Source organism: Callospermophilus lateralis, chromosome 5 (assembly GCF_048772815.1).
Source record: "Callospermophilus lateralis isolate mCalLat2 chromosome 5, mCalLat2.hap1, whole genome shotgun sequence".
Lineage (NCBI taxonomy): Eukaryota > Metazoa > Chordata > Mammalia > Rodentia > Sciuridae > Callospermophilus > Callospermophilus lateralis.
The window spans coordinates 151,233,058-151,246,223 of NC_135309.1; the positions used below are offsets into that span (position 1 = coordinate 151,233,058).

Consider the following 13,166-nt stretch of genomic DNA (forward strand, 5'->3'; position numbering starts at 1 on the left):
GTTCCTTTTCTTCTCTTGTTTCCCTTCCCTTCCTCTCAACTAATGCTTCTGTGGAATGGGGCTGGGGCCCAGGGTGGAGAGACCATCCTGATAAAGGATTTCTTCTGATGCTTTTGAAACCATAACATGCTCAATTCCATGACATGCAAAGTCCTGGGGAAGAAGGGAATTCCCAGCATTTATATAACTGGCACCTGACATTCCTGAGCCCCTGATCCTACTACAACTTTCTTTAATGAGCACTTTAGTGATTTCCTTATTTATTGTGTTTAAGGCTCATTGTGTCTCCTAATTGGAATGCAAACCTCATACGGGCAGTGTCTTTGCAGGTATGTCATGAAAGTTTTGTTTCCTGTGGCATCCTAAGTTCTAGAACCAGGTCAGTCACAATGTAGGGCTTCAACATTTGCTGTGTGAATGAAAGAACTGTATATATATATATATATATATATACACACATATATACATACACACACACACATACATACACACATTAAAAATACTTTAGTGCAAGTATATCTTAATTTTAGAATCTTAATAATTTAAGCAATATATTAATCCCGATATGATATAAAATGTATATGATGAATGTGTATATATATGAGATGTATATATATGTATATATGCATATTTGTATGTGCATACACACACACATGCCAAGAAAAAATTAAAAAATTGATTCATGCAATTGCAGAAGTTGTAAATTCCAAAACTGCAGAGTGAACCAGCAGGCTAGAGATCCAGGGAAGAGTTGATGCTGCACTTTGAGTCCAAAGTCCATCTGCTGACAGAATTTCCCCTGCTTTGGAAGAATTGGTGTTTTTCTATTAAGGCCTTCAACTGATTGGATGAGGTCCACTGACAGAGTAATCTGTTTTATTTGAAGTCTACTAACTGGCAGGAAGTCTACTAACTTAAATGCTAATTTGTTCTTTAAAATACCATCACAGAAACAACTAGAATAATATTGACAAAATACCTGGGTTCTGTTGCCTAGCAAATCTGACACATAAAATTAACCACCATAGATATCAATCTAGTAATAGTAAAGCTGGAATGATCTTAGCAACCCACTTGTTCAATAGGCCAAGTAATTGAGTCATTGTGAGATTAATAAATGGCTTACCCAAAGTCACAGATGACCCACACAGGACTCTAAGTCTCCTGACAGTTTTCTGTTATTTAACTACAAATACTACAAAATACTTCAAGTATTTTGGTTTCTATCTTTTGTTTAGAAAAAAAAAAAAAACTTTGTTACTTTATAGTAAAAGAGTGACCAAAGCAAGATCCTAATCCCATATAACTATAGGTTAGGGAGTTTATACTGTGGAGTAATATGGTTAGGGAGAAAATAATCTGACCTAAACATATGCACTTGAGTATACATAGCCTGAATTATGTTATAATTGTTTCCATTGCCTCTAGAATGTGGTCTATATTTTTACTCAGACTATAAAGGGGATGTGTGAGGGTGGAGAAGGGTTAACTGTAGTAGGTAAAATAGGATGGATAAGATAGGACTCAATGACAAGATAATATTTGAGCAAAGACTTAAAGGAAATAAAGGAGGAAGAAAATGGATATCCAGAAAAGAGAACATAAAATAGGGGAAAGAGCTAATAAAAAGGCTCTAAGGAATGTGCCTGTCCAGTTAAGAGACGGTAAGGAGGCCAGTGTGCCTGGAGAGGAATGGGTGACTGAATGAGGGGACAAGATGGAGCACAGAAGTACACAGCTCAGATAGGGTCTTGTGTGCCACTTTCAATTTTACTCTAATTCACTCGAGGAACCATTGGAGAGTTTGGCTAGAAAATTATTACTTAATTTTTAATAGAATTCCTTTGGCAGCCCAGTTTAGACTAGATTTTAGGTTGGTGGAGAGGGGAGTGGGGCGTTGTTGAAGTGGAGAGAACAGTTGAGTTAGGAGAGTATTGCAGTGGTTCAGGTGAGATTCTGATGGTCAGTGTTCTTCTTGACCCATCCAAGAAGTGGACAGATTCTGAACTTGTTCAGAATGATACTTGGAGAGTGAGAGAGAAGAGGTAAGGATGACTTAAAAATTTTGTGGTCAGAATAACTGGCAGGAAGTAGTTATCATCTACTGAGCTGGAGAGGTCGCCAGCTGTGGTTGGTATGTACCCCGGGAGAAAGAATCAGAGCTCAGATGAGGACATACTTGGTTTGAGAAGTCTCTAAGACATCCAAGTGGGGATGCTCTGTGAACAGATCTGTGTTTGAGATATGAAATGTGGGAGATATATATTTTCAGTTGATTTGATTAAACATTTATTGGGCAGCCTACCGTTTGCTGAGCATTGACCTAGATATTACAAGTACAAACATTAAGAATGCATTATTTCCCCCTTAGGAATCTGATAATGAGGAAAACAGATTCATCAATAAAAACTGCAATATTTAACACATGTAGACATAAAGGCCTGTGAGGCCACAGATATGAAAAGAATAAATCAATTCCACCTCTGCAAAGAGTCAGGAAGAGTTCAGAGACTGGTTGTGCTGGAACTTGAAGATTAAGGAAGATTTCTCTAGGTGGACAAAGATATTCCTGACTGAGTGAAAGGCAAATGCAGTTTCACTTATCACAAAGTAAATGCGTTCAGGCATGCCTTAACTTACAACAAATTACTCAATACCTAATGCATTTCCCCCTATTGAAGGTAAGTACTACTATGGTTTGTATATGGTCATATATGCAACTGAGGAAACTTGTGGGGTTTAAAAATAAACAGTGTTCTGAATGGAAGTTATAAGTTTGTATCTGCTTTCCTAATGATATACATTAAACAGTGTATCTCTTCCGAAGCTTTCTGTGTGTGATGACCTTCATTTCTACCAAAGGCAGTACAGCAGCCACAACAGTCTGTTTTCATGTGTCACAGAATGGTGACAGCATTTGAACACAGAGAAAAAAGGTAGTCATTCCTTTTTTAAAAGCATGCCCCTGAAGTCATCTCAGAGTATATACAATAGAACTTAGAAAATCTTTCATGAGTCTATTTGATAACTGCTAGATTATATTCAGCTTCTCTGGGCTCTGGAAGGGGAAGGACAAAGGAGGAAAAGGCACAGCGAGGATATGAAGTGAGAGGTTGCTTGTGGCAAAATCCGAAGGACCAACGGGGAAGGTCATGGCACAGACTGGAGTGGAGTCAGCATTTGAGGACCCCTGGTCATCATTCCTTCCAGCGCTGCCCTTTCAACCCACATGGCATGTATGGACTACTCAGCAGGAGTTTTGTCCAAATGTGCCCTCATCATTTTCTTTCTCAAGTTCCCCTATATAGGAAACTCCTCCTTTAAAAGCCTCCAGACACCAGTAAACACTCCTATTGCTCCAGCAAAGCATGGAACCCTAGAAACCAGGGACTGGGGAAAGAATCTTAAGAAAGGCCACCTAAATGTAGGTGAGATAGAACAATTCCAGTTCAAACTAAATAGCCACCTACACCCTTTTGGGGGCAGAACAGTGGTGAAATGTATCTCTTCCAGAATTTTTCCTCCTTCATTAATCCCAGGTTCTTTGGTACTCATCCTTTGACTAAGGAAGAGTTTCTTGCCAAGTTCTGGCACCCAGTGCCCTATGGATCTTCTATTCTAATGCTAAGAAGCTTAGTTCCTTTAAATTGCTGTTTATAAACTTTTCTGAGTATAAACTTGGCTTTAAGTATGGAAGATTTCTTTTAAAAGAAAAACCAAATGTCTTTTAGGAAGCCAAAGCTGTTAGAAGCTTATAGATAAGTGATGTCACAACTGGCTGTTAGTAAAAAGTAAACAGTAAAAAGATCCTGTGACTAGCTTTTCCTTCAGATCTGAGACAGCCTGGAGCTGGACTTTTGTACTCTCTGCATAGAAAAGCATGTGGTGACTGAGTGTTTGCCACTTCATGAAAATGACATTCTTAGCACAACTTTGACTTTCTGAAGCACTTTGACAATTTCTTGTCTAACTTTATTTTTCCAACAATGGGATGAGGTAGACAGGGCAAGTATTCGACAGATAAATTGTGTTCAGGGAGAGGCACTTAAAATCCTTTCCCTAGGTCACACAGGAGGACAAGCCTCAGGCTGAGAGAGTGTACCTGCTCTCCCTGCAGTCCTGTGTCCTGGCTGTTAGATATACCTCTCTACTAACATTCCACGCGTCCTTGATAAATTACCTAATTTCTCCATTTTTAAAAACTCTAACATTAGGCCTTTCCGAAAACTATCTTTATACTGAGTGAATTTAGAAATTGAGGGCAAGTGAACAGGACATCTTTGGTGGGCTCATCACGTTTTCCAACTCTCTTGCCGGATTTTCTTCCCCTCCCTGTAGGAAGCGAACTTTTCTCTAAATATTCCTTTGAATGTGTTGAATGCTCTTAAACTCAGATTCTAGGTCCTGCCTTCTCTGGGGGAACAGGGGCGGGTGGAGAGGAAGGAAGTGTCCCGCAACTACCAATATTTTCCTCTAGGAGGAGCCGCGCAGCCCAGATGAGAGTGACACGCACCAACTCCAACTCCTCGCGGGGAAGGCTTCATCCCAGCTCCTCGGAATGCGTGGCCCCGGCGGCGCTCTGCCGCTCCGCCGCGGGTCTCGAACTGGCCTCAGCGAACTCTCGCTTCCTTTGGCTTTGGCAGCCCAGATCCAGGGGACCGCGGGCCCGGCGTGACCCTTGGTGAACGTGGGCCGCCTTTTCCCACCCCTCCCCTCCCCTCCCATCCTCCCTTCCCGTTTCACCCCGCCCCCTCCCTCCTCCCCAAGCCTGACAGCCCGAGAGCTGCCAAGCAGGGCGCAGCCATGGGAAGAGGAGGCGGTCTAGGGAGCGGCAGCGGCGGCGGCGGCGGCGGCTGCTACAACGGCGGTGGCGGCGGCGGCGGCTGCTGCTGAGCCCGGGCGGCGGCGGGGACCCCGGGCTGGGGCCAGGCAGGCCGGAGGTCCCCGCGCCATCGGCCCCAGCGCGGACGCGAACCTGCGCTCTGTCTCCGGAGGCGAAGCTCGGAGGTACTGGAGGGGGGATCCGGGAGTCTTTCCCCTTTTTGTGCCAGCGGGCCTGAAAGTGGACCCTTGAACGCCAGTTCTTTATGAAAATGGGGATCAGTTTTATGCATTTGCACGGATATGTTTTTCTCCAGGTGGACTTGGGGGAGGGCTGTGCTCCCCTTTTCAAAAAGTTGTTTTCTGCTGATGGGTAGTTGTAACCCTATCCTTGCTGTGCTGCTATGCTGTGTGTGTGTGTGTGTGTGTGTGTGTGTGTGTGTGTACGCGCTCGCGCACGCGCGTGTGTGTAAGGCTGGAAGTTATTGGTGGTGGGATGTGTGATTGGAAGTTGATGGGGGCGGCAAGGAGTTAGGGGAGGCAAGCGAACCATCCATCCCACAGTAGCTCCTGCTCCGACCCAGCGTGTGCAGTGCGAGGAAGGGTTTCCCCTCAAGACAATCTTGTTAAAAGTCTTAAAAAGTTTTCTGAGTGTGTGTTTGACACCATCAGTTCGCCAGGCCCGGGCAGGAACTGTTGAGGCCGCCGCCGCTGCACCGGGCGAGCGCGACCCAAGGGTCTGGAGAGGTCCGGCTGTGAGCATACCCACCGCACGCTTCTCTACCAAGTGCGGGGCTTTTTGCGCGTTTGTGCAGGCTGCAGCTGCGCTCTGGCCACAGAGGAGCTGGGGTCCGTAAAATCACAGCCACAGTCTCCGTGAACTGGGGTGGATAGAAATTGTGGCAAGCCCAGCTCTCCCAGGCTTGGACACACTCCTCATTGTGAAATCAACCAGCCTTAAAGTTTTGACAGAACGGCCAAGGTTTGAGGGCTGCGGGTGAGTGGGATAACCGCGCGTCTGGAGACGGGGAACTGGCAGCACGCAAAGAGTGCGGGACAGCCATCCATTTGCGGGTGCATGGGGAAGTCTTATCTCGAGGCGAGGGTTTTATATATAGCCAGCGGGAGGACGCCTGCTGGGACCCGGCTGCGGGGTTTCGTGGTCTGGCGCGGGGTGCATGTCGAATGGGTGTACGTGTGCACTGTGAGCGCGCGCGCGCGCCTAGGGAGGCGTGTTGGCTCCTGAGCCAGTAGGGTGTGCAAGGGGGGAGGCGGAGACCATAGAGGTGCCGCCCGTCTGTTTGTGCCGCCGGGAGACCTTGGAAGGGACAGGGAAAGGTAACAGGAGGCCAGCGGGTTGGGAAGTCACTGGAGTTCTTGCATAGGATTAAGTACCACGGGTTTTAAAATAACTAAACCTCTCGTCTTGGAGGGGCTGAGGCCCTGGAGGTTCTCTTGTGGGGGTTTCTGAAGTTCTCGGGACAACTACAAGAGAGGGCCCTTGAGGGTTCTAAGGGATATGTGCATGTGTGGGTACATACGCCAGAGACAGCAGGTTAGAGCTGTGCATCTGATGCCGGTGTTGCTGTCCATGCTTGAGAAGCTATTCACTCTTTCTCACAGACCTCGGATGTTGTGGTAGTAACTGGTGTTCCAGACAAGTTTCCACCTGAATCACCCTGCAAATCCCTTTTTTTCTGGAATATCTCTATACCCTGGATGCGACAATTCTTGAAGCATTTCTAGAAATAAATGTTCAATAGAAATGAAATAAAATGACTTAACAGACAAGATTGTTTGATCTAATTTATTCTGTGATTGGAAGTTTTCTTTCCTTTTGAGAAAAGCAAAGCCTGTTGTTCTCAGACTCGGTGTCAAGGGGTTTCCAGTGGCTTACAGTTTCCCTTCAGGTAGACCTTTGAGTGGAGCTGGAAGGATGTTTTTTAACCTTGGGATCCTTGGAAAACATGTCGGTAGCTTAAAAATTTGCCCCAACCCTCATCTGCTTCTTCCACTCTTATAAACTTTTGGCTTCACATTAGTCTAAGGAAAGTTGGTGAGTCAACATTCAGCCTTTTTTTTTCTTTCTCTCTCTCTCTCTCTCTCTCTCTTTTTTTTTTTTTTTTTTTTGAGTAAATATATCACAGTGAAATTATATTTTTGGTTTTCTGAATACCAGGGAAAGCCAACACTTAATGGGCAAAGGTGTGAAATGAAAGTCTATAAATGCAATGACTAAGTGACGACATGAGTGCACTTTTTTTTTCGCAAAGTGAGCATAACTTTGCTTCTCAAATATTTGTCCTAACCAGAGTTTAAGACAGTGTTTTTGATTATTAGTTTTTAAACAGCAGACTCCACATCATAAACCACTTTAAAAATGGACACTACAGGCCTTCTCTATGCTATCTCCGGTGCCTGTGTTAACAGATGTTTTCGGTGCTTAGTAACCTATGGGATTGTCATGTTGAGTATCTCATTAGCTCAGGACATAATGTTTACAGCACAGTGTAATAAATGAAGCCACAGTTGCAGCCTGCTTCTGCCAAAAGTATGAAGCACCCCAGTGTGGAAACAAATCTTGAAATTGGTCCAACTTGGCCTGCCTTTTTGGCTAACTGCTGGTAAGCATTGTTAATGTAAAGATAAAACTGAGTAAGAATGTGGGACAGCAGACTGTTTAGCGTTAAAAAAAAAAAAAAAAAAAAAAAAAAAGGAGGGGGCATGGGCTATGTCTTTTAAATTTGCTAACCTGAAGATTAAGCCTTTTTGTTCATTTCACTAATAGGTTGCACAATTATGGAGACCTGAATTGCTTTTAAATAACAATTTTTTTTTTAAAAAAATACATGAATTAAAAGTACTCATTTTTCTTAGTGTGTTCACAAGTGTCCACACAAATCAACAGTTTTCCTTCTTTTTTTGTTTAAAAAAAGAACAGGCTGGCAGGGCATAATGTAAGCCTGTAATCCCAGCAGACCAGAAGGCTGATGTAGGGAAGATCAAAAGTTCAAAGCCAGCCTCAGCAACTTAGTGAGGCCCTGAGTAATGAGGTGAGACACTGTCTCAAAATAAAAAATAAAAAGAGGCTGAGGATGTGGCTCAGTGGTTAAGCACTCTTGATTCAAACCCTGGTACCAAAACCAAAACCCAAAACACAGGCTGGGGACATTGCCCAAAGGTAGAGCAGTTGCCTAGCATATGCAGTGCTTTATTTTTAACCCCCAGTACCACAAAACAAAAACAAAACAAATAAAAAACCGTATAACTGCTATAGTAGTGATTTAAATAATCTGAGCATTCACACTACTTAACCACCTTTTGAATATTGAATTTTTAAAAACTGAAGTGTCATAAAATTAGAGTAATCCCCTCAGTCAATAGTGCAAATAAGATAATATAGAATAACTTTTTGGAAAGTGATTTTTTTTTTTTCAGCCTGGAACAGATATAGTGTAAATAACATGCCTAAGTAAGTCTCTGTTCAGCACACAAATTTCCAGTGTCTGAGAAAATGGGCTAGTCCCTCTGCCAGTTGAGAATCTTCTTTTAGAATGGTCAGTGAGGAAGTAAGACTTTATTTCTAGAAAGTTTTGCTGTGTACTGAGTCAACACTTCTCTTCATAACCTACACAATGAATTTAATCTCTCTTCCCTTTGAGTATTATATCTGAAAACAAACATTGTTTTCCTTGCTCCTAGATTGCCATTTTTTTCCCTCCTATTTTTGCAGTTGTTGCTTATACACTGTGGGGTTCTGTCTTTCTTTACCCTGAACACTATGCCCTAGGTTCCACATTCTCTGAATCCTTCCTAATATATATTGTCTAAAACATAAATTTGGAATTCTTACTTTTGGACATTCTATATCTATTAAGATACCTTGATATTCATTAGGTGGGTGTTTGTGTGTGTGTGTGTGTTTTGCCATCTCATTACTTCATTGACTAATCAAGCCTGTAAATGAGGTAACAACTTGTTTTTTTCATATTGTTACTCATCCATAGTCGAAGCTTTTTAATAGCTTCACAGCACTTTTTCATGCCTGAACTTATTATAAACCCATGAAAAGTCTTAATGGGCAGGTAAATAAAATTCTATATGCCATGTTAATAGCTCCTTAATTTATCCTTATTAAGGAATATCAACCAAAATCATGGAATGTAGAATGTTCTGAAAATAAGTAAGTTGAAGCTGCGTCTTACAGTTAGTGACTATGATGTATTCTTTTCATAGGCCTTGTTGTGTCTGCTTCCATGTGCATGAGTCAGTACTAGCAATCAGGCATTTATTGCAGGTTTGCTCTGCCCAAGTCCTGGTGCCATCTGGCCCCAAATGAGGTGAAAGTACATCAGAGAGAAATGCTTCCTTGGGCAACTGGGATTTGAAGTGTACATATAGGACATGACTAAATCAACAACCTACTTTATCTCAGGCAGTAAATGGCTTGCTGATATCATAGGGAAGCTGGAATCCTCATAAGCATATACATCACAGTCTCAGTGTGAACTGAGGACCTTGTGTCCTGTTTTGTATTGAAAAAAGAATTGAACAAATATTCTGTTACTCCTGGCTTCTCAAACCCAAGCCACTTTTGGAGAAGGGCAGCAAAGCTGGTTTATGCACAGAGAGGGTATGGCTCAAAAACAAGCATTTGGGGGCCCATTGACTTGAGCTTTACCACCTCTATGCAAATTAGCTCCTCTGGGGCTTCCTTTTCTGTGAAAATGATAATGCCTATCTTCCTGGCTGAGGTATTTCCATAAAAGCTTTGTAGCATCTATGGCCAGCTCTGTGCATTAGACACCTACCTGGCATGATTGATTTTTCTTTTATGTGCTGTCTGGGGCTTCCTAACTAAATTATGAGTTCCTCCTGCCACCTGCTGAGATTCTGCCACAAGAGTGCCTTCCTGCAAGAAGTGTTTACAGTGGATGATGACGACCCTGTTACTTTTCAGCAACTCTGAATGGGAAAGAAATAGCTGTTTTTCTTAGGGGAGACAGAAACAATCCATCATATACACTGACATCTGGGACTATCAGAAGCTTATATTGTGTGGACAGATCTTCAGTCAGGACAAGAAGATAATGACACTTATGCTCTTAGATGAAATTGCCTGTATATGTGTGTTTGTCGTCTCATGTCATCTCCTTGCTTTGTGGTTTCATATGTATTTGTTTCTTTGCTTTATTCTATTCTCATATTAAGGAAAGAGGAAATAATAAAAAATGAAGTTTTTTTTTTAAGTTCAAAATTTATTTACTATTCTTGCCTTCATTGCGCCTTCTCTCAATTTTCAGCAGATCCATTGAAAAGTTCTAGGGTGCGCAGTTTTTCAAACCAAAGTCCTCCTTTGATATAGGAAACATCTAAGTTTGTTAGATGTTGTATGAAATTATAGTAAAGTATGTGTCAGGAAACCTAGGACCTCTCTGGGTTCTGCCTGTAATGGACTTTGTAAATTTTGCAAACTCTTTAACCATCCTGGAATTCATATTTCATGTTAATTTTTTATTATTTACCAACATGTTAAAATAAACAAAGTGGGGATAAATAAAACTACCTTTTAGGATCCTTTTCAGGGCTATGTTTTGAATCCATTTCATTATCAAATCTCTCTCTCTCTCTTTGCTTGAGTCTCTCTGAGAATACTTATTTCATTCATTTTTAGTTTTGTGATCTGCTTTATTATATATCTCTCTCCCAGGCTATAGAATCCTTAAGAACAAAGAAAGTAAATTTTATTTATTTCTACATTTTCCCATGCTTTGCTGAATGCCACATTCAGAAAAGGTGGAACGTCTTAGATGGTTAAGCTATAACTTATATCACTTATTTGACAATATATAGCCATATTAAACATAAGAATTGAGAAATAGTGTTTGCTTCTTTTATTCCCTGATCATTAATTTTTTAATCAATTGAGTAAAACAAAAAAATGTTACCACATGTGCTTCCAGATGCCTTTCAAAACCAACACAGTTCATCATGATCTGATGCAGGAAGTCTTTCAGAAGCAGTTTTCATTGTTGTTGCTTTTGCTTAAGCTAAAGGTAAAATTTTCTTAAGCTAAAGAAAATTCTGTGCTGGGGGCCAGATTCTTGAAAGAAGGGTGACAGGTGACAGAGAGTCATTGTTGTTTTAGCCTCACTTTCTTTTCTTATTGCTCTCTCTAGCTTTTATTATGAACCTTGGTCAGGCACTGATTTTACTTAGTAATGGTTCCAAAAGGCAGTGATTTTGTCAGACCTTGCTGGGCTGTGTGATTTTAATTATTATCTAAACTTACTTCATTCCAAAATCAGTTGATAATTTCTCCTACAGAGACCTTAAAACTTTTTTTTTTTTAAGAAATATATTTTAAAGAGAGCGGTGAGAGAGAGAGATAGAGAGAATTTTTAATATTTATTTTTTAGTTTTTGGCGTACACAACATCTTTGTTTGTATGTGGTGCTGAGGATCGAACCTGGGCCGCACGCATGCCAGGCGAGCGCGCTACCGCTTGAGCCACATCCCTAGCCCGACCTTAAACTTTTAGACGTGTTTATCACTTTGATTAGGGCTTGCGTCTTTGGTATAGACTAGAATTTTGGCTAGTTTTCCTCACACTAATATCATTTTCCCAATGAGTTATACTTCAAATAGATACTTTTATGTACCTTCTTATGGTGGGCAACCCACTGTGCTAGACTTGCTATAATTCCTTGATTGTTTCATCATTAGTTTATACAACAAACATTTAAAGTTGCCTATAATTTATGTTTTCTGAAAAAAGGTATCCTGCTGGGCATAGTGGCACATCCCTGTGATCCCAGTGGCTCTGGAGGCTCAAGCAGGAGGATCAGAAGGTGGAGACCAGTCTCAGCAAAAGTGAGGCGCTAAGCAACTCAGTGAGACCCTGTCTCTAAAGAAAATACTAAATTGGGCTGGGGATATGGCTCAGTGGTCACATCCTAAATTCAAACCCCAGTCCCCTCCCCCCCAAAAAATAAATAAAGAGACATCCTTTTTGTTCTCTTAGTATATAGTAGACATATGATAAAGTCATTTGTCCAAAGAAAATACTTTCTCTTTTATTGCTTAAAAAATGTATTTATTATATTAATAATTATATCTATCCCTTTTTCCCTTTGAGTTGTCATAACAAGAAAATGTAGAGCATGACCATCATAAAAGAGTCATAGGTAGTTCTTTCCCTGTGCTTATTGAAACCAAACTAGTGATTTGTGTGAGGCATGCTGCAGTAAGCCCATCTGAACTTTGATGAGAAACTCAGACTTCCAGTTTTGTTGGCCTTTGGTCAGAAAGCAGCTTTGTTCATGGTCAGCATGGTGACACAGGATTCTAATTCACCCTATGAGCTGTTTCTCTGGACACCTTCAAGCTGTGTGATTATTATCCCAGAAACCCTCAATTTGGCTAAGCAAAGTGAAGAGTAGTCTGGTGTATGTGAAAGATAATTGGTGAAATCAGCCCTGAAGATAGTGTCTTCAGTGGCTTTCTCCCCTCAGGATTAAAGAAAATACCAGAATGCCTGAGCAAGATGATGATGAATGAGGGAAAGATACCATGTTTATACCTACCAAGTCAAAGATTAAAGGAAAAAGAAAGAATGAAGGGGAGTGACTGTGTTCATATTAGCAATATAGCATATTATTTCCCTTTGGACATCAGCATTCGATGTTTTGCTTGTCATTGATGTTCAGTAAATGATATATCGATGGCCTCAGCAGGTAGCGACACATTAAGTGTTGATAAGAAATGTATGGAGAGTCTGGGGAAAAGGGATGTAGGTAGGATCAGATGGTAATTAATTATACTAATTAATTAGATCTAAGTGTGTCATATAATTTTTTTATAATTTGGATTATTAATTGGATCTAAGTTTATAATACAAATTTGACATTATTTCTGTATTAGTCAACTTTTTTCTTCACTGTGACCAAAAGACTTACAAGAACCATGGAGAAGGGGGAAAGTGAGGTGAGGCAGATAATCATGGTGGAAAGGTGGAGGAGGAGGGAAGCTCAGGTCTTGGCCACAAGTAGTGCGGAGGGCATTCCTTTCATCAAGGGTAAAATATAAACCCCTATAGCACCCCCCCACTGATCTACCTTCTCCAGCTTCACTCTACCTGGCGACAGTTACCACTCAGTTAATCCACATAAGTGGATTAAGCCACTAATTAGATTACACCTCTCATCTCAATCATTTTGCCTCTGAATGTGCTGACATTGTCTGACACAAGAGTTTTGGGGGAACACTTCATATCTAAACCATAACAATTTCCTTAGACTAATGGTGGCACCAGGATTTGATGACCAGCTTCCCAAGGTCAATCT

The 13,166-nt window shown here is 41.4% G+C and overlaps 1 protein-coding gene across 2 annotated transcripts in view; it reads left to right on the top strand.

Moving 5' to 3' along the window:
• The first annotated feature begins 4,503 nt into the window (after nucleotides 1-4,503).
• The window catches only part of Ghr (growth hormone receptor), a 250,364-nt gene continuing 241,701 nt past the window's right edge, over nucleotides 4,504-13,166 (top strand). For both annotated transcript variants that reach the window (XM_076857434.2, XM_076857432.2), the window contains exon 1: nucleotides 4,504-5,007. The gene's annotated coding sequence lies outside the window, so the exon portion shown is untranslated. The remainder of the gene's footprint in view (nucleotides 5,008-13,166) is intronic.